Genomic DNA, 21,137 nt, shown 5'->3' on the forward strand with positions numbered 1-21,137 from the left:
CCCTGATGGCCTTCACTGTCTTTCTATTTCTCTCTGCAGTGCACGCACACACATACGCACACGTATTGAGTGACCTGTTATGATGAAGGTCTGATCTAATGTGTATTTCCTGCACCCTGCACGATGCTTAAAGGCAGTTCCTATTCTTGAAATATTAACATTCACTGTTTTTCTATAAAAAAGGCAATTTTTGTAAACCAGAGGAGAATGAATATTAAAGTCAAAATGTGCTCTGTATTTTTATTAATATTCACAGAAACCTAATATTTGGACATTGTTAACCAGTGACACAAACCTACAGTAAAAATGCATAAATTCTTTTTAAATTATTAAGTTCAGTCTTCAATTTCAGACTCACCACCACCGTCTTATCTGATGCAGCCAGACCACAAATTGCAAATATTAATTTAGGCACTGTTTGGATATTACACTTTATATACAAGCAGAAATAGGATGAATAAATTATTGTGGCATGTATTTGTTTGATGTTCTTGTTTTACAGAAATTTGCAAGAACATTTTTACCTTATATATGTGTGTGTGTGTGTGTGTGTGTGTGTGTGTGTGTGTGTGTGTGTGTGTGTGTGTTTGTGTGTGTGTGTGTGTGTGTGTGTGTGTGTGTGTTTATATATGTGTGTATGCATAATATAGTGAGTAATATTCATAAACAGTTGTTAGCTAAACTACTAATATTAAGCTGCCAAGAGAAATTAAAGACGGGCAGATGAATAGTCTGGGGAACTTAGATGTGTAGGTCAAAAGAAATCATTGAGCCTTTCACAACCACAGCACATATACACAAACAGACCCAGCAAATGTCAATAACCAGATACATTGAATTGGAGATCAAAACTTATATTAAAAAGGCGTGTTGCATTCAATGGCATAAAACATCCAAGGTTGCAAAAAAAAGAAAAAAGAAAAAGAAAATACAAGACATTAATTTTTATTAATTATTTATTTTTTTATCCAATTCATCTCCAATGAGTGAACTTTATTAAAGAGAGCATTTAATGACACAAGGGGACAAAAAAAAATTGCGATGCATTCTTGAATGATTGTGAGGGGAGAGTGGGCTTGTTTGCAATAAATGAAGGCTATGTATTTTCAATGTCAACAACATCATAGTGATTTAATTAAATGTGTTTTTTTTGTGCGTTTCAGTTGTCGGTTCTTTGAAGTGTGGGTCAAAGGGCAAGGAGTTCTGCAGCCAGAGTGTGAATGTGCTTGCTTCATTGGCTAGGTGTTGCTTATAATTAGCTTTTCTCACTTCATTCTTTACATTTTTTTTTATTATTTCTATCCCCCTTTGGTGATTCGTGTCCTTTACATGCTGATAAATTCTGATGTTTTGCATAAAAATGTGCAGCTCTCAATCACAAAATTCAGATTTGACTTTCACCTTATTTTCTTTTAATATATGATGGATGACGAATATTCATTTCTGTTTTATTCCTGTAAAGCAAGCATTTCTTTCTGACACCTTTCAACTTATCCGGTCTAGTTTGTTGTTTTGAGGTTGTTGTATTTGTCAGCTTAATAGTGACAGCCACGCTAGTGTGGCAGAGCTCGCTGGGCTAAATCTTCAATACAGTATAGAAAAGCCACACACCACATCTTCAGAAACACACGCGCACATCAAAAAGGTTGCCCAAGAAAGCCAGTTCTATCCTATCCTTTCTCTCCATCTCTCTATAGCCTCTTTCTCTCTCTCTCGCTCTCATTTCTTAAACCAGTCGCTGACAGCACACAATGCAGAGGTAAAAATCATAGAGGCTTCCACATCTTTCCGAGTGTGTGTGTGTGTGTGTGTGTGTGTGTGTGTGTGTGTGTGTGTGTGTGTGTGTGTGTGTGTGTGTGTGTGTGTGTGTGTGTGTGTGTGTGTGCGTGCGTGCGATGCTTTTAGAGACAAAGACCCCTGCTGTAGGGAGTCCTGTGGGAAAGGCGTGCGGCCGGAAGATGTGAGCGCACTGGCGAGTGATAATGTCAGCTAGAGAGATACGGCGTGTCATTTTACACAACCACACATCAAAAAAGACAGTGGGGGGAGAGAGAGGAGAAGACAGCATGTCATTTGTTTGCTTTGATACAAGATCGCACCGAGGGAGGGAATGGAAGGCTCTGCAAATGCGTGTCTGTGTGTGTGTGTGTGTCTGTGTGCGTCTTTTTTGACAGTGTGTTTGTATACCCAGCACGTGAGCAGATGAAGGGATAATATTTCAGGGGTATTTACTAAATGTCTTATATTGAGTTACACTTAAATAGACACACATGAAGACTGGCACAGTCCGGCTAGGCATTTCTTCTGTACGCAGCATCGTGAAGGCCCCAGTCGAACACCCTGACACTGAAGACTTGTGTTTAGATTGACATTTTCCTCTACTTTCAGTCAGTATCAAGGTATTGCTTTGACCTGTGAGGATTATAAATTTATGTTATTCACTATCTACCATAAAGTTGTCTGAATGCATTGCTTGGCACATAAAAGTGACATTTTGCGTTGTTGATCTGTGGCATGTATACAAAATCCATACCTGTGGTCACTGAGAACTTGTGTGTGGCTAAGGGAATGATACTCCGTTAGTGTACTCTATTACAGATACACACCCTGCACTTGAAATGTGTCGAAGTAAAGGCACTTATATTACAGTAAAATGGGACTAATGTACTATTAAATATAATGCTACATTATTAATTGCTGATTAATGTGCAATTCTCATTTGAATCTAGCTGCCAGGGGCAACCAGTAACTCCAGCTGTAATACAGATTTATTGGGGAAAAGAAGTGGAGTTCCTTTTAAGCTGAAATGGGGTAAAACTGTAAAGGGCTATAAAAATGTAAAAGCGTTGAGAAGAGTAGAGAAGTTTTACAACAGTATCAAGAACACTTCTATTTAATTCAATTCAAATGTATTTACATAGGACCAAATCAGAACAGCAGTCACCTCAAGGTGCTTTATTTTGTAAGATAAAGATCTAATACAGAGAAAACCCCAACAATAAAACAATTCCCTTTGATCAAGCACTTGGCAACAGTGGGAAGGAAAAACTCCCTTTTAACAGGAAGAAAGCTCCAGCAGAACCAGGTTCAGGGAGGGACAGCCATCTGAAATGGGCAGGTGGGGTGATGGGAGGGAGACAGGACTATATATATATATATATACTAGGGGTGCAACGATATTCGTATCGATATTGAACCGTTCGATACAGTGCTTTCGGTTCGGTACGCATATGTATCGAACAATACAACATTTGTAATTTATTTTATCAATTTTCCTTCTGACGATGCTGTCTGTGTTGAGCGCTCAGTGAATCTGTGTTCGACTACTCCGCCTAGGCTGCACTGTCCAGCGCAGATTCCACTGAGCGCTCAACACAGACAGCATAGTCAGAAGGAAGAGCGCAGGGCACCTCCCCCACCCTCATTCAGATCTGGCGTTTGGAATTATTTTGGTTTTCATGTGACGTATGACCCTGAAGGTAAGCGAGTCATGGACTAAAGTAAAACAGTATGTAGGGGTGCAACGATACACAAAATTCACGGTTCGGTTCGGTTCGATACTTTGGTGTCACGGTTCGATATTTTTTCGATACAAAAAAATGTTCATGCCTTTTTAATTTGTCATTTATTAAAATTATAAATATATATTTTAACTCAAAAGTACAGTTTTTAAATTTAACCCTAACCCTTGTGCGTGTTTTTTATTTTGACAGCGAATGCGCACCTGCGGACCACTTATGTGCAGCCCTGGTTATTTAGCTCATCATATTGCAGCCACAGAAATTCTTTTGTCCATGAAACCATGAAGCTGCACTTTCTTTTTGCCTTATAGTCTGATTTGTCATAACTTCTCCGTTTTGTGGTAAGCTTTTCTTTGGCTGTCACTTCTTCACCCTGACCTGTCTTATTTGGCTCAGCAGAACTGAAATGCTTTTACACACTCACTCACATAAGCTCAGCGATTCTCTGCGCGATCAACCTCTCACATGTGTAAGCTGCGGGAGATTTCACTTGTCATGTTTGCATAGTAAGCTAACGATTAATAAGACGATGTCAGAGGAATTGGTGCACAAATTATCATCACTCACAGATCAGTGCTGTCGCTCTCTATACACAGTTCGCACGATTGCAAAGTAAAAGCAAAAAAACAAGCGCAAATTCAAACGCGACTTCAATATGTCACATATTGACAGTGGCTCACCGATGCCAATGACATAATTACCCAGCTACATTTCTGAAAGAATGCAAAAGCATTGACATATATTTTTCCTACAATAGCCCGACGGGCAGGGCAGAGATAGATTTTGGTAGCCCGACTGAAAAAATCGCTAGCTCCAGGACGTTGGACTAGCGATATTGCGAGCCCTGTATCTGATTGAGGAATCACTCATCTTTGGAAAAGAGAGTTTATTACAGAGAGATGGCTCTTTCCAAAATAAAAGCTATACTATCCGCTTCTTCTGGGCTATATTCTCAGCAGCATAAGGAGAATCATGTGCTAACAGCTGTCTAAATGACTCGGCTAAAGTTAGTAGCATGCTTGCTTTTTTTGTCTGCTTCCACTTGTCTTTGCACTAGGATGATGTCGGCGTAAATGTGCAGTCATATTCGTTGTGTTCCCACTAGTGCTTTCAGGTTAATCTCGTTGAAATGACCTTAACGCCACAACACGGCAAATCTCCGTTAACGAGCTACCGCCGATCGCTCCGTGCATGGGGCTAGACGGCCAACACGTTAACGAGCTAACTGCGCTAACACACTAGTTCACACCAATGTAATTGAGCATTGCGTGGCACATCCAACATACTGTTTTACTTTAGTCCATGACTCGCTTACCTTCAGGGTCATACGTCACATGAAAACCAAAATAATTCCAAACGCCAGATCTGAATGAGGGTGGGGGAGGTCCATGTTGCAAGGAGAGCTTAACTTCTGTCTCACTAGCTTGCCCTGCGCTCTTCCTTCTGACGATGCTGTCTGTGTTGAGCGCTCAGTGGATCTGCGCTCGACAGTGCAGCCTAGGCGGAGTAGTCGAACGCAGATTCACTGAGCGCTCAACACAGACAGCATCGTCAGAAGGAAAATTGATAAAATAAATTACAAATGTTGTACTGTTCGATACATATGCGTACCGAACCGAAAGCACTGTATCGAACAGTTCAATATCGATACGAATATCGTTGCACCCCTAATAGATAGATAGATATATAGATATATACACATATGTGTGTGTGTTTAAATTTTCACTGTGACACTTGCACCATAACACATAATAAGCTTCATCACCATATTGGTATTAAAGATGAGGTAGGAATACGTGCCTATATGAATGCTTACTCGTGTGTGAAAATATCCACACAGAGATGCTTTTAAAACGTAAAACAGTGTAGACGTACACTGCTGCACATTTTCAGGCTGTGGGGCCATCTAATCTTATGCTTTAAACTTGAACTTTAAATGTGTTTAAGAAAAGAAAATGTATAAACTGTCATAATCAAAATGAATCCTTGTGCTTAATAGTCAAAATGCCAAGATTTTAACTTTCCCTAAGAAAGTTCAAATAAATGATAATTAAAATCCTTCTCCAGCTTTGATTCAGCAGCTCCTTGGACAGTTAATCCTTCACTCTTGAAACACAATTCTTTTTCTTAAAGTGTGTATTTTTTATGCTGAAAACTTTGCTTCAAAGAAAATGATGTTTTTGCTGGTTGAGGGCATGGGCTTTCTCGAACGTATTCTTTAACTCTTTTCTGCGTAGCCTCAGTTTTTCTTGTGTTTTTTTGTCGGCGTGAGTTTGTACCTGTCAGATTTCCACAGCAGCTTGGCGGGAACTCATTCCTTGAATCGACTGCTCGGCCGCAAGTGCTTTAAAGTAAAGTGAGTCCTTGAGTTTCAGTCTCTCTGGCCATCTCTGCGTTTTGGAAGAAGTGTGCGGGTGTGTGTTAAAGCAGCTTGTTAACACGTACGCCACTGCCTTGGCCGAGCCTCTCTAATTATTCCCTTCCAACGAAGGGCCGAGACAAGGAGAGAGTGGTGATAAACACATTTTCTTAGCACGTCTTTCCCCTTTCCGTTTGCTTCAGTAAGTGTGCGCCTGTGTGTGTGTCAGGTTGTGTGATGCTGAGCAGCTGTGACAGTAAACAAGTTAATGAGTGGCTAATAGAAAGCAGGTGGTGATTGGTTGTGATCCTCCCAGCAATCAGTGTATATTCAGAGATTTATACAGATGCCACTGTCTGCACCAAGGTCACATAGGCACAATCACCCTGTCTCCACAGTTTCTGTACTAGAGCAGATGAAGAGATGCCCTGTAAAGTCAATTATTATTGTTGCATTCCCAGCTGGGAGATAGCATTGGTGCATTTGAGCAACAGTCTGCTGTTGTCTTTGCATAACCACAGAGGCGGCATGTGTGTGTGTGTGTGTGTGTGTGTGTGTGTGTGTGTGTGTGTGTGTGTGTGTGTGTGTGTGTGTGTGTGTGTGTGTGCATGCTGCCTCCCCACTTTGTCTTTATTTGTAAACATGCACACTCACATGTGTAGGACAGTGGGTGTATGCACATATGAGCGTGTTTGCGAATGTTTGGATAATTTGCGCTCTGCGCACTGTTCCCTCTCTGTTTATTTGTATACGCCTGTTTGTGTGAGGCCCCTCTCAGGGTTCGACTTTCAAGGCATTGTGGGAGATTTTGTAGGAGTTGTTTGTAAACATCAACAGCAGTAAGTTTTATTTTATTGTAGCTTTATTTTATGACATTATTCCCAGATGGCTGAATAAAGCCTGCAGTTTTTTTTTTTTTGCTAATGCGTCTACCACACATCCTGCAGTCCTTTAACTCGTCCTCGCCACCACGCAGATGTTTTCTTTTTCTTTTAGATGCAAACCGACAACACAGTCTTTCCTCTTTTTTTCTCTCTCCTCCTCTTACAGTATACACCCAGGACCAGAATCCCCTCCTCTTTTCTATAAATCCCAAATCCTGTGTTGAATGGATCAGGACTTATTCAAGTTGGAGGCAGGAGCTTTTTTTTCCTCATTTTTACCAGCTCTGTGACACTGTGGGTGAGCGCTCCCATATTTCTCTTTAATTAAGCCAGGGAAAACCTTGTAGTACAGCCAACCCAGCTCATGTAGCCACTTATGTTTTAATTTAATTACCTGTCCACTTTGATAATTATTCCTCCTGATTAACAGGGAGAGAAGGGTTCCTAAATGGGATGGAAGATGGGTTAGAGGTCCAAACATCGTTTTCCTCCTTTCACCAAGAACAAGAATGAGGGTACCGAATTTAGATGTCCAGGTCAGCTTGGACTGGCTTGACTTTATTCAGGCAGTGCAGAGCACCGAGTCCTCTCATTTCCCTGTTTTATATTTAATCCTACGATTTTATGCAGCTGTAACCCCAAAACAGACAACAACACACAACTCATCATTCTGCAGGCAGGCGGGGGTGATTGAAATCTTTAGTCAAAATGTCAGCAGTTACACAACAACAAGCACAAGAATGATTCAGCCTCTTTGCTCTCTGCTGTGCTTCGCACATAGTTTTCAGATGCAGGATGCAGGTTGATGTTAACTAAGCATGTTCACCCTGCTGGGATTGGGTTAGAAACTTTCTTTAAGATCCCTTGCGTGGGTTTTTCCAGATCCAACTTTTAAAAAAAAAAGAAAAAAGGTGCACCTTCCTAATCACATCCACTTAGAAAAGCATCACTCATCACCATCCAGTTGCTCACATTAGCGCCCGTCAATTCTCGGGAGATTTATTTCAGACATATGACAAAGTGTTCCTGGCAAAATCCGTCAGGCTCAGAGGAGTAAGTAAAGGAATATATGGGTGCTCATATACACTCACACACACAAACACACACCTAAACATTTGCACGCCGACACACACACATGTGGAGACACACATATTTTTAGTGCTATTGATTGTGTTAATGAATGTGTTGTGATTTACTGCAGTGGTGGCCGATTGTTAGGTGGTGTCGTGATGGACTGCCATCATTTTCCAAAGGTAAAAGCATAGATAGAGGAAAGGCAGGAGGGCAGAGTCCCATTTAATGGCCAAAGCAAAATTATTCCTTGATCTTTCTTTGAGTTATAGCTTCGTTTTTTTCTCCTCCTCCCTCCCCCACTTTTTTTTTCTCCAGCGACAGGTATGATGTAATTTCCAAATTTCATCAGAGACAGTAATCTCAACACTGATTATCCTGTCAATTAGTAAATGAATGTGGTGGCAAGGGGGGGGGGGGGGGGGGGGAAGCTGGTAATAACTCTGCAAAAAGGAGTTGTCAAGCTTCCAAAATACATAAAGGACACAGTGAGGTAGGCAGACAGTAAAATTTATCTAATCACAATATAACTGTCTATTCTGAAGGGAAGTGCATAACAAGTGTGAACCTACTAAAACGGATTTTATACCTGTTTTTATTTTAGGAATACAGCGTTTTTTATTATTATATTTTTTAGGATGGCTTTAAATCTTTCTGACATAAATCCATATAGGATATTATTTGGCATAAAAACCTCTTTTTTAATGAAATTACATTAACAAAAGTCAAGAGGAACAAGCATCTAAAAGACAATAAAGAAGCTATATGGAGAATTTTGCCTTTTTTTTTAAGTTTGCAAGGTTTATTTATTCTTTTTACGATTTACTTTTTTATTTACAGATACATTCGTAACTCTGACATGCAGACACGTAGAGAAAGCGATCATTTCATGGCAGACTTTGTCCTGTTTTAAACGATCGTTCTTTGTTACTGGTGGGGTTTTTTTTTTTTTTTTGGTTTTTTTTGGGAGCTCAAACTTTGCGCAGGATAACATCTGTTCCTCTCTGCCGCCACAATAGCGCAACTCAACCAGGATGCAAAAGCGAGGTCAAAAGATCAGTGCCTTCCCCTCATCCGTGCGCATGCACGCCCACACACGCGCGCACACTTCTCCGGGGAGCGACGGAGAGATGCCTCTCACTGGCTGCTGTTTTATTATGCGCCGGGGCTTTGCATGGATAGGACGAAAACGCGCACCTGCTTTAGAGGCATTACGGTAGCACAGCAAACTGTCCTCCCGCAACACACACTCCGCACTCGTACACACACTCGTACACACATACAGCTCCAGTGATTCAACCCTGATTTCCAGCGAACGAGCAAGCAACAGACGGGATGGCAAAAAAGTGAAGACCGTTGGAGAGGTTATACGCGCTGAGTGAGCCTGCTGAGGAGAGAGCTGGGGCTTGGGGGGAGAGGAGAAAAAAGCGGAGGCAACTAAACAACAAACAGAAACGAGAAGCTGCGTTGTTTCTCCGCGGCAACTTGCGCTCAGTGCCAGAGTTTTAGCGGCAGTATTGTTCTGACTTCACTCCAGAGGGGCCACTCCGAGGAGAGAGGACGCACACAAAAGGGGAAAGGAAAGGACTAACGAGCACGTTTTTTTTTTTTTTTTTTTTGGTCGTTTAAAGTAATGGTCCTGCCGTCTTAGATCCTAGATTTCTCTGTCTCTCTCTGCTCTCTGTTTCTTTCCACTTTTATTTTTATATATATATTTTTTAAATTTTACGTCCCTTCGGTTTGTGTCCCCCCTTTTGTCGCCGCGAGAGAGTGGACGCGCCGGGGTTTGAGGAGCAGAAGCGGGGCTGCCCACATGGTCCAACCACTGGCGTGAAAGTTGACTTCTTCAGAAACCAAGAGAACAGGTTGATGCATTATCTACACGTTTCCCCCTTCTTCTTATCTTCCTCACTTTCCCCTCACTCTGTGCTCCCATTGAAACTCTCCGACACACACGCTGCTAGACGCTTTTAAAGCGACGCACTTCAACTTTTCATGGCACGTTGTGAAACTCCTCCAGGTCTGCCTAATAATGTGATAGAGTATTAAAGTAGGTACGATCCAGCGGCCACACTAGGGAGGTTTTTGTTTTTCTCTTTTTCTTTCCCCCTCCTCCGTACTTTTTCTGTTTCATTCTAACTCTGACTTTTTCCTGGAGTGAAACTTTTTTTATTTTATTTTCATACTTTCTGTTCTAAAAAAGAAAACATATTTAAACCAGCTGTTTTCGTCCTTTCAGTGTTCTCGGTAGAATGAAAAATCGAAGTTTCTTTCTACCTCATCACTAGTTTCACGCCAACCTATATCCACAGAGTTCAAATCCAGCCTCCTTTTAATCGTCGTTTATTTAACTGGATATTACGGTGTAGTTTGTAAATTCTCTAGAGCCTACTTTGGATGACTCGGAGGGATACCATTTTTTGCGTAATGTGTCATTGTCCGAGGTTTTCGCTTATGAGACCAGAGAAAGGGAAAAAAGTTTATTTCTCGCAGGTTTAGGACGAGCTAAGATTTCGGGAGTGGACTCAAACGTAGGGAATAAACTTGTTGATATCGCTCGTTATATTTGAACATACGCGTGGACGTGGCTTATGTGGTGGCGATTTTACACGAACGGTCACAGGCAGCCGTGTGAGAACCACTTGCTTTGCCATCGCTTCATACCTCTCTACCTCACAGCTGGGTTTAGTGTCTTTTATTATTGAACTTTAGTTTCCTACAATTAAACGTTAACGTTTAAAAATAAAAAAAGAAAGGCAGTTAAACTTCTTACTTACAGAAAATCCCTGAACAAAAGAAACAAAAGAACAAACAACTTTCTTATTGACACGTTTAGAAGGTCTGAGGACGTTAGTGCCTTTAGGATTTAGGACTTTTCTCTGACCACTGAGGTTTGAGGTGCCCGTTGTGGTTTCCTTATTTGAGCTGAATTAAATATCCTAAATGATATCTTAAATAATAGCAGCTCTGTTCTTTAGAGAGGGACGTTTTACCAGCTGAACGTGGAGGAAAACTTCTCCCTGCGTTGTAAAACTTCCAGTTCCAGTTTCAACGTGAACTTTTGAACGCTTTATGTACATAAGCAGGATTATGGACAGTGATTTTACGTACATTATAACCCTGACGCGTTTAAGGGTTTTTTTTTTTCAGAATCGGTAATTTAAAGTGATTTAATTAAAAAGAATGCACGTTATATACTTTCTAGATTATAATATAATAAATCTACTGACATAGAAATTTCTTTTTTAAGAAATTGAACACAACCTCTGTGTGACACATGTTTTTCCCTTCTTCTCGCGCTCATAAACCGACTAAAAGTAGGCCTGCACCACAAAGGAAAATATTTCTTTTTTCTTCCGCGAACTACGACTTGTTTTAAAAAATAAGAAAAGTATTCTGCAGAGATAAAAACGTTTAATGTGGATTTTCTTGTGTGCACGGCGTGCAACACAAAAGCAACTTTTGGGCCGTTGAAACAAAGTTGCTGATCTTTTTGTCTTTTGAGGGTTTTTGATTTTCTTCCATTTCCATGAAATAAAATTGCCTTTATCAAATATGAGATATCGGGCCGGGCACACAGAGACTCTCGATTGAAACCTTCAGATCAAGAAAAAAAAAGAGGGAGAAATGAAATGACAATTCGTTGCTGTTAGTTGTCTGTCACCGAGAGAAAAGCGTACAGGCCGTGTGGGTGCTCACCCTGACACGGGCATTATTGCCCCGTGATTGATGGGCGCCGGGGCATTTGGCATAATTAATTTTATTTACTGTGTCCTCTCTCTCTCTTTCTCTCCCTCTCTCTCCCTCTATCTCGCTCGCTCTCTCCTGTTGTGCCCCCTCCCACCCTCCTCTGTGGTGGCATTTCCGCGACGTGATGACATACTTTTAATTGCACTTTAATAGAAGATCCAGCGGGAATGAAAAAGCTCTTAATCACGTTTTATGACCTTGTCACAGTTCTGGTGTCAGACAGGAAAGCAGGTATTTTGTGGTGGCTCCGAGCCCGTGCTGTAAAGTGTATACCGATTTTCTTTCCTTCATTTTTTTTTAAGATTATTTCATCTTCATCTATCACGCCACAAGCTGTGGAAAACGCACCTTAGAATAGTTAATGCACAGTGGCCTTCATGCAGATACAAACCCTGTTGCTGTTCATTTTAGCCATCTATCCTAGAAGGGAATTTAAACTGTGTGTGTTGATTGGTAAATGTAGTAGAAGAGGCTGACTGCATGTTTTATAAGATGTTTTATAAGCATATTTTTTAAAATCCTGAATAACTGGACCAAACCAAGCTGGCAGTAACTCAGTACTATCAGATAAACATTTTTTTTTCCTTTTTTTTTTACAGGCTTAACCATTTTGCCAAATATGGTAAAATGTTTCCTAAAATTATGGAAAATGTAAATCTTATATTTGTGAAGGTTATTAATATTATTAAATTAGGTATTTCACAGCTGCCTGATCTTTCAGCTGCTTAAGTTCTTTTTGTTGCAGTAAAAGCACAGCAGCTGTGTTGACTCAGTTTAAGAATGATCTTTGGAGTTGGAGCTATGACTTCTCAGCACCCATGCCAGGTTGCTACACAGTTTTAGCTGTTTTTAAGTTTCTGTTTCAAGTGACTGCTTTATGAAGAAGAAGCCTCATGGAGCTCAAGTAGAAGTGTGAAACACTGCTGAAGAATAGAGTACAGGATTGTTTTTATTTCTTCTTCTCCTTTAAAAAAAACATTTGCCTACCACATAAAGCCTGAAAAAAAATCGGCGTGAAGTTATCATTTTCGTGTAATGCTTATCATTGATAGGCTATCACATTAGTGACAGGCTTTTCATGAAAACACAATAAGAGACAGTGAAACAAAAGAGTGTTTGAGAGGCAGAAGTAGTTATTTAGTTTTTTCTTGTTGTAAAAAGAGTGTACGTGTGCAGGAAGCCAGAGGTGTCAAAGGCAGATTGACTCTCTGCTCTTTGTCGGGTATTGTTTGCCTGTGTCTGTGTGTTTGCTTGGCATTGCCACCTTTTTTTCATCTGACTTGCATCAACACTTTTTCCCATCTTTGGTGGTGTTTTTCTTCTTTTTTCTCTCCTCCCTCCCAGCAGCTGTGTCTTTTCCATGTCCTGTTTCTCACATACTGCTGATTTTTAATCGCTTTCAGACGCACAGTTGTCTCTGTTATGCTTTCTGACACCTTTCCTAAATGATGATATTTTATTTTTCAGCTTGGTCCCAAGTATGTGATCGTGTGCCGGGGTGTGACTGGAAGAGTCATGTGCGAGACCGTCTAGAGACGGGTAGTAATGGCTTTGAATCTCGTGCGCTTTAAAACCCCTTCAGCAGGATTAAAAGCCACCAACATGATTGTGTTAGTCCATAAACTCGCTCAGAGAGTCCTTACCTCCAACATGAGCGCATGGGAATGTATGTGTGAAAAGAGTGTATATATCAGAGTGCGGGAGTGTGTGTATACGAGAGTGCTTTTTTCTCAATTCACCTGTCCTGCTCGAGTGAAAATGGACATTATTTCAAGTTTTAAATGTCCTGTGCGTCGGTAGCATTGATGGCTCGCCTGTCCGTCTCTTCATCTCTCGTGCTCTCTTCATTAAAACCCTCCTGCTATCCGAAACCCACAAGTCTGAGTGGGCTTTTGGCTCCAAAGTGATGTTGAAGAGCACCCGTATATGACACTGCTATACATGTAGGGTTTGACCTGTGATAGATATTCACAGATTTACTTCTATTGCAGCACTTAGTGCTTTACCTGCTTAAAAAAAGCTGAAATGGTTAAATTTTCGATATCCTTTATTTGAGAAAAGCAAAAAAAAAAAAAGCCCAAAAAGGAAGAAAACCCGTGCTGGGAGAGAGAGCGTGTTTTTAGATGGGCTTATTTCAAGTGTCGGTCCTGAAGCTGACATTATTGCAGGGCTGCATGTATTTGAGGTGAACATGCGTCGGGCTTTAAGCGCGGAAAAGACAAGGATATGAGATATTCTGCTGATCATAGCAATTCTATAAATGTTTGTTAAAATTTCAATTTGAATTAGGTGTATCAGAGATTTTCATAGAAATGTTTTTTCCCCCTTTTCACATTTTTCTGTGATTTAAAAAGAAATTAAGTGTAATAACAATTTGGCATTGCAGTATAAATTATTTTACATTGTTAAAAAAAAATTCTTGAAATTTTATGAACAAATGTGTGTGTTAGGTGTATGTGTTATTGTATATGGACAGCTCAGATGGTGGGTTAATGTTCTGGTTGTGAATTAAAGTCGGTGAGTGCACAGTGAAACTGCCGGCACATTGCTTTAGACTGAGGCCTGATTATACATGTGGTTCTAATTGAACCTGTTATTTAGCAGAAGTTAAGGGCTGAATAATTTCTATGAAAGCGTGAACATCTGTGTGTGTGTGTGTGTGTGTGCGCGCGCAATAAGTCCAAAACATTTTTCAAAGATAAGATGTGTGTTTTGTTTGTTTTTTGTTTTGTTTTTTTTTGGGGGGGGGGGGGGGTGTTGACAGGTCAGAAGAGGTGTTGTACAGTGAAGTTTCAGGAAAAGTAAAAAGAAAAGAAGGAAGATGCTTTAGCAAGTTGAGCAGCTGTGCAGGAGAGATGATGTTGTTTGTTTGCTTTTTCCTTTGCCTTTTGTGGCTTTTGAAAGAGCTGTCACTGCTTATGTGGTGACAGCCGAGCCGGATTCCTCTCTAAAATTTAGGCGCTCTTTCCCCCGCGGTGAATGATAAGGTAATCATTTTGTCTGACACGGTGGTTTAGCCTGTGGTCATTAACATGTCAGTGCATTTATGATGAGACGTTTCATACGTTTTTCTATTTGTGTTTGGGATGACTAGGATGCAGGCTGGCTCCGGAGATGTTCCTAAAGCTCCACAGAGCGCCAGCCCATTAACAGCTGATTGATGTGGGAAGGAGTGACCCGAAATCTCAGAGAGGAAGCGACTGTTTCCTATGGGCGGGGAGTGAGGGTGGTGGGGTGTGGAGAGAGAGATAGAAAATATGAGAGAAAGCCTCTGCGAAGTGAAGGAAACAGCGGCGCGAGGGTTATAGGCATGGGTTATTATAGCTGAGGAAGCATTAGATCAGCCTCTCCAGAGTGCGCTTGGCACCTGAGGCCATGTGAAGCAGAGAGTTGGAGCTGAAGGAGAGGGCCGTGGCTGTGGAGCTCGAAGGACTGAAAGCAGATCGCGAAGTAAGGCAGTTGTGGCGCTATCAGGTTTGATTTCAGAGACAGAGAGGGAGGATCTCAGAAGATCGTGGCGTCAGTGGCACTGATCAGGTGGAGCACTTGAGATGGTCAGTGTAAGCAGAAAAAAAATTGCCCTCAGAGAACGCTATTGTGTTCATGCGGAGCATCTTCATAAAGAGAAAAAAAAAATCAGTGGTTGCATCCCCCGCTAACTCTGCATTGCTTCTGACAGCTGTATTTGTGTTATAGATTTTCCTTCACTCTATCCCGTCTCCCTTTTCCTTTTCCCCTGCCTCGCTCTCTCAGTAGTCGGCTCCCCTCCTCTCCATCGCCTCCACCCTATGACCTTTTGTAAGCACTTCATCAGAGAGCTGTTGGTGTTTTCTAAAGCACTGCGACAAACTGACAGGGCAGCCGTCAATCGAGCGGGTAACCGAGGGAGCGGAGCAGTGGAAAGCTTCACTCAGAGCAACAATGTGACTAAACTTTCTGCAGCACTGCTTTAATGTGTATTGAAAGGATGGCTGTGAAGGGTAGGTGACAGCTGTGAAGCACAAGACTCAGGATCATATAGATGCGCGCACACACATTTTTGCACATTTCATAAATGCTCTGACTGTAGAGACGCATTAAACAGCACTTGAGTGCTCGTTTGTCCGTGGTGCTGTGGCGGTATAATCTGCCGAGCGGATGAGTGAACGCTCTGATGAAACGCTAAGATTCACACCAGAGTAGCACGCAGTCCATAAAGTATTACCTACAAAAAAACCCTCCTAAAATCTTTACTTATTACTTACTTTCGACATTATAATTTCTTTTTTTCAGATCTAGCGCTAGTGTGATGCATTTTACCTTTTTTTTATTAGCTTTTGTGATTTGCATCAGATTCTTTGAATTACCTCAACAATAACGACTGTGGATTAACACACGATGACAGGAAATAAGCACTACAGCAGTTTTCCCTTGTCCCTGTTGTTTTCCATCCTGGTCCAGGGAGGTAATAACCATTCAAACGCGTCTCATTATATTTCAAATCCGTAAAGTATCGGGATGTTGGCTAACCCAGGCGAAAGTAAGGCTGGATCGCTGGCATGCACTCCTCTTTTATGGTATTAGTATTTGTGGTATTAGTTCCGGGGGACATGGGATGCCTACTTAAGCTATTAGCATGTGAGGCGCCGTGGGATGATCCATCCCCTGACAGGACGAGCTGTTAACCAGTGTTAAACCAAATCACAATAGGCTGCCTGGGTTGACGGATTGACGGCGCCTCTCACCACTTGACTGGGCCGCCCCTTCCTTCCCTTTTCTAAACTTCACGCACAGATTTGATTTTACTTCCTTAAAACTTCTGAAAGAGATTTTTAAAAATGTAAAATAGGGGGGGAAAAACGACGATTTGGCCAACAAATGCCAACTCTCTCTCTTAACTTCTCGCTTCACTCTGCTTACTTTTTGCTTTGGTCTGAAGGTGAAGAAGACTATGCAGGCTTTGCCCAGTGGGGTGCGGACTCTGGCTTTTGTGGTGGGCTTTCAGATAGTGAGAGGCAGAGGAGGGGATGACAGCTACTGCTAGAGGTTCGCTACATGGGGGATTGCTTATAGATGCAAAGGACACAGTTGTGGTCCGCATGTGCGTACCCTTATTTTCTCTGCATGTAAGCGTGCACATCCAACTGCAATTAACTGTCAGTCAGTGGGTGACCCTCCACCCCGTTCTCTCTCCCTTTCTCTGGCTCTCTCCCAGAATTCATCAAGTTTCGGGCTTTGTTTTTCAGACAGCTCGCCGAGGGAAAGAAAAGCAAACAGGTCGTTACTTTTCCGACATGTTTTTTCAAAACGTGTTTAACCGATAACGATGCTACCTCTCGTTATTTTTATAGGCTGTTTCATCTGCACTGAAGACCGATTTAAAATTAAGGAAAAAAACAAAAAAACTTTTCCGGGCAGATTGTGCGAGCTGTGTGCTTGAGTAGCTTCTGGAGCTTCACTAGCGGCCGTTTTTTTTTTTTCTTCCACCCTTTGGCTGCTTGCTGAGCATTGAAACTCTGTTAGTGCGCATACACATGCAAGCCTGTGTGTGGTGGGCATTGTTGACCGAGAGACATCTGCCACTAGATTATTCCCAGCTGTTATCTGAATAATTGTGTAATCCCCCCACCACCGCCGCCACCCCCACCCATCCTCGCTGCCTCTGTCTTTTACTCCCTCCTTCGATCCCCGGGCTCACTCCTCCTCCTTCTTCTCCTCCTTTGCTCCCTTCTTGCCCCCACATCTCGTCTTCCTCAGACTGATGAGACGGAGAGTGATGAGTCTCTTTTCTGGGTGTCACATTGGGCCTTCTCAGGAGTGTTTATGAATGTGTGAGTTTGAGTATGTGCACATGTGTGTGTGTGTGTGTCTCTGTGGCTCCTGGTCACCGGTCATTGTCTGACATTTGTAGGAGGATTTGAGCACACCCCACACATGCACACTCACCTCCCTCCACCTCTCCTTCCCTCTCGGGGAAATAAAAGTAGCCTAATCCTGCCAGATCAAGGCTGCTGTCCACCACAGCTTTACCAGCCTGTGAATTAGAGCCCGCTCTCATGTTCCTGAGGAGAGGGAACGAAGAGCATGTAGGTGGGTGTGTTTGCGTTGTGAGCCGCTGGCCTGTGAAGCAGCGTTAACTGTCTGGAGGGGGGGAGGAAGACAGCAAAGAGCGATGAGAAAACAACAAGGTGCAAACACAAGTGGAAAAGCAGGAAACGTGATATTGGTTGGAAGAAGTTGGGTCTTTTTGTTTTAACAAAATGCACCTACACTTTAAAAAAAAAAGAATTTACATGTGCCGTAGTTTTTTTTCTTCTTCCAGCTCAGTACATCGACTTCAGATTTAAAATGAAAAACAGAGAGAAGCTTTAGTTTAGGCTTTAAAAAATTAATTAAAATCATATTTTCTTGGATTAAAAGAAGAATACATCATTCGAATACACTTCTGTCACATTCTCACTGTTTCGCTGTATCTACAAAGGGACAACACAATGTTTAAACACAGACACTTTTTCCGCCTTCACAGACAGTTTCGGTTGACTTTTAATGAGACACACGTGTGTCTCTCATTAAAAAAAAGAAGAACATTTAATCAGGTCTTTTTTAAAAAAATATATAGAGATTGCAGTAAACAGTCAATTTCTTCTGCTCTGCTTTTGTGTGTGTGTGTGTGTGTGTGTGTGTGTGTGTGTGTGTGTGTGTGTGTGTGTGTGTGTGTGTGTGTGTGTGTGTTTTAAACAGGCTGTTATACAAATCTATCAGGTTTGCTTCACTCAGAAGGGCACTCGCGTATACTCAGCATGCGTGCCTGCATTTGCTAGGGCTGCCTTCTCTTCGGGTCCATGGTTGGTCGAAAAGTGTTCTTTTCCCTGTTGGAGCTCCAATAGTCGCTCAGTGTGAAGGACTCAACACTTGCTGTCTGTCTTCTCTCCTTCTTGCCTCTTATTGTGTTGCACTTTCTCCTGTTCATGTGTTTTTTTTTGTTTTTTTTTAACCCCCCCCCCCATCCGCACTCTCCCTCTCCGGTACTCTCCTCCTCTCCTTGTCAAGCCCGGTGTCTAATTATCACAGCTCTGTGTTCCCTCAGCCTCTTCATTACATCCAAGATGTCATCACAGTTTAACTCCAACATTTGCTACCTCTGCTTGGGCCCCTTTTCAATAGCTATAATTTATTCCGGATTACTGAAATGACAAGCGTGTGAGTGAGAATTTTTCAAAATGACTAAAATGCTTTTACAACAAATTTAAAACGTTACAGAAAAACAGCTATAATAACCCGTGCCTTTCTTTTCTTCTTTTATTTTTTACATCTATTTTTTTAAAAGAAACATTTTATGGAAGTTTATGCAAGAAAGGCAGGCAACTATTACTTTATTCTATATTTTAAAAAAAAACGGCACACATCATTTTTAGCTGCAAACTTATTCAACTGTGCTTCTACTCTTTGAATGGATTATGTCGGTGTGTTGAAATACATCTGAAAATTTTATTCAGTCCGTTTTGGGATTGTTAAAAAATATTGTATTGTTTTGTCAGCCCACCTACTTGTCCCTGGACAAAAGGTTGTCCCTCGCACTGTAAAGATACACAGACCTTAGAAATGATTCTCTGACAAAAACAACATAGAGGAGAAAAAAATAGATTTCTGCTTTGTATTTGATGTGTTTTTTTATTAAGAACTGGAGTGAACACTAGAATATTTTTTTTTCGTCCAAGATTAAGAGGTTGAATAGTAGCCGTAGGGTTGTGAGATTAGCAGATGCCACAAGGCCGATTTTTCCCGCTGAAGGTCAGTGCTGCCGTATGCAACCTGTAGCCCTAATCGGTAACTTCTGCTGCTGCAGGTTTCCATTGTCTAAAGGTCAGTCAGGAACAGCGCATTAGCCTCGGAAAGTAGTTAGCATAAACGAGGGAGGGGACTGAGGGAGGAACGAAGGACTAAAGTACAAAAACGAGGACAGGAGGGAGGGTGAGTGGCAATGAAACCCTGGCATGCTTTGTGGTGTCAGGCAGGCGTACGGCTTCTGGGGGCTTTGTGAAAAGTTTGCCTGCGAAACTTTGCTGAAGGCTGGGTTTGGTTTGAGCAGCTCCCCCAGGGGTTCGCTCAGCGAGAGAGAGAGAGACGGTGGAGGTGGAGGAGGAGGAGGAGGAGGTGGGAAGGGACGCGAAAATGCAAAGACAAGGAAAGGGGAGCAGAGCACAGAGAGCGGGCATGCCATCACAGTTGTCCGTTGTTATGGGGCACAGGCCCTTAGTCGCTGATCTAAGAAACACAACCATTGACTCACGCCCCCTCCTAATCCCTCCCCATTTTTTCCTCTTTCCTTTTCACCCTCCCCTCTCTTTCCTTATATTCTTTTTCTTCCTACTCTGCCTGACTTCCGTCTATCTTTTCCCTTATTTTTGTCTTATTTAATTTTCTTGACAGATCTGTGCTGTGGACTGGGCGCTGGTTATTAACATACACACTGATTTGTTAGAGCACTGGCTGGGACTATTTACTGGTAATGAGGATAGGGGTCCTGTGCTGTTAGTAACTTGTTTGACCTCCAGTCGCGGGGTCAAGTTCATCCCGAGGAGGCGTAGATCTCTAGTTTCTTAGCCCAATCACGTGACTGCACCATCAGGGGTTGTTGAGGTGTATGTGTGTGTGTGTGTGTGTGTGTGTTGAGGGGGACCATAGTGGGAGGAGGTCCTCTTCATCCCAAATTTGAATTTCTCATCCCCTTCTCTTCCCTCTCCGTCCGCTCCTTTGTCCCCTCTCTTCCCACAGGGTTAATTGAAGGGGAAATTGATAGTTCTGTGCGGTAATTGTGGCTTTGAGAATTCTGCGTCTCCCACAGAGAAAGATGAGGGCAGCTGTACCAAAGACAGTGTAATGTGTTGTAACAGGGGAAAAAAGAGAGAAAAATATGGTCAGAGAGGCAGATGGTAAAAAGAAGAAGAAAAAAAAACGAACACCCACACCTCTACCATTTCCCCCCTGGGTGGGGGTTTGATTGGTTGATGAGGGAGCTGGTTGATTGGCTGATTGGCTGATGAACTGAGTTTTTTTTTTTTCTTTTTTCGTGCAACTTTACTAGCCAGGCTCTAATAATCATTCAATTCATCATCCAATCAGAGAGACTCACCACACTGCTCCGTATCCTCACTGATTCTCCTTTTAATTCTCCTTTTGACCACCCCTCACCCCCTCCACCCCTCTACCCTTCTCCAATCCTCCCATACCTCCCCGAGGAGTCTGGGATGGACAGATGAGAGGAGCCCGCTGTATCTGTTCCGTTCTGCTCTGCTGCTTTCTGAAGTAGAGAGAGACAAACTTATATTCCACCGATACCAGCCCTGAATGGACTCTCTCTCTCCTCTCTCGCTCTCTCCTTCAAGAGGGGCTTTTCTTTCCCAGGGGCAGAGCTTCATAATTAGTCTTCTTCTGGAAATAGAAAACTAGTTTTCTGAAGTGACGTCAACCTCCGATGTGTATTTTTTAAGCTGCACATCTGAATTAAAAAAAAAAAAACTGAAGTGAAATCTGTTCTAGGTATCACTAAATCATTTTTTTTACTACCATTCA

At 42.0% G+C, this 21,137-nt stretch overlaps 1 protein-coding gene across 3 annotated transcripts in view; it reads left to right on the forward strand.

Annotated features, from left to right (window-relative positions):
* The first annotated feature begins 8,992 nt into the window (after positions 1-8,992).
* The window catches only part of foxp4 (forkhead box P4), an 87,219-nt gene continuing 75,074 nt past the window's right edge, over positions 8,993-21,137 (forward strand). For 2 of the 3 annotated variants that reach the window (XM_026168319.2, XM_026168320.2), the window contains exon 1: positions 8,993-9,700. The gene's annotated coding sequence lies outside the window, so the exon portion shown is untranslated. The remainder of the gene's footprint in view (positions 9,701-21,137) is intronic. The other variant, XM_080301915.1, reaches the window with a different exon arrangement.

The sequence above is a fragment of the Astatotilapia calliptera genome, chromosome 5 (genome assembly GCF_964374335.1).
Source record: "Astatotilapia calliptera chromosome 5, fAstCal68.1, whole genome shotgun sequence".
In the NCBI taxonomy this organism is placed as follows: domain Eukaryota; kingdom Metazoa; phylum Chordata; class Actinopteri; order Cichliformes; family Cichlidae; genus Astatotilapia; species Astatotilapia calliptera.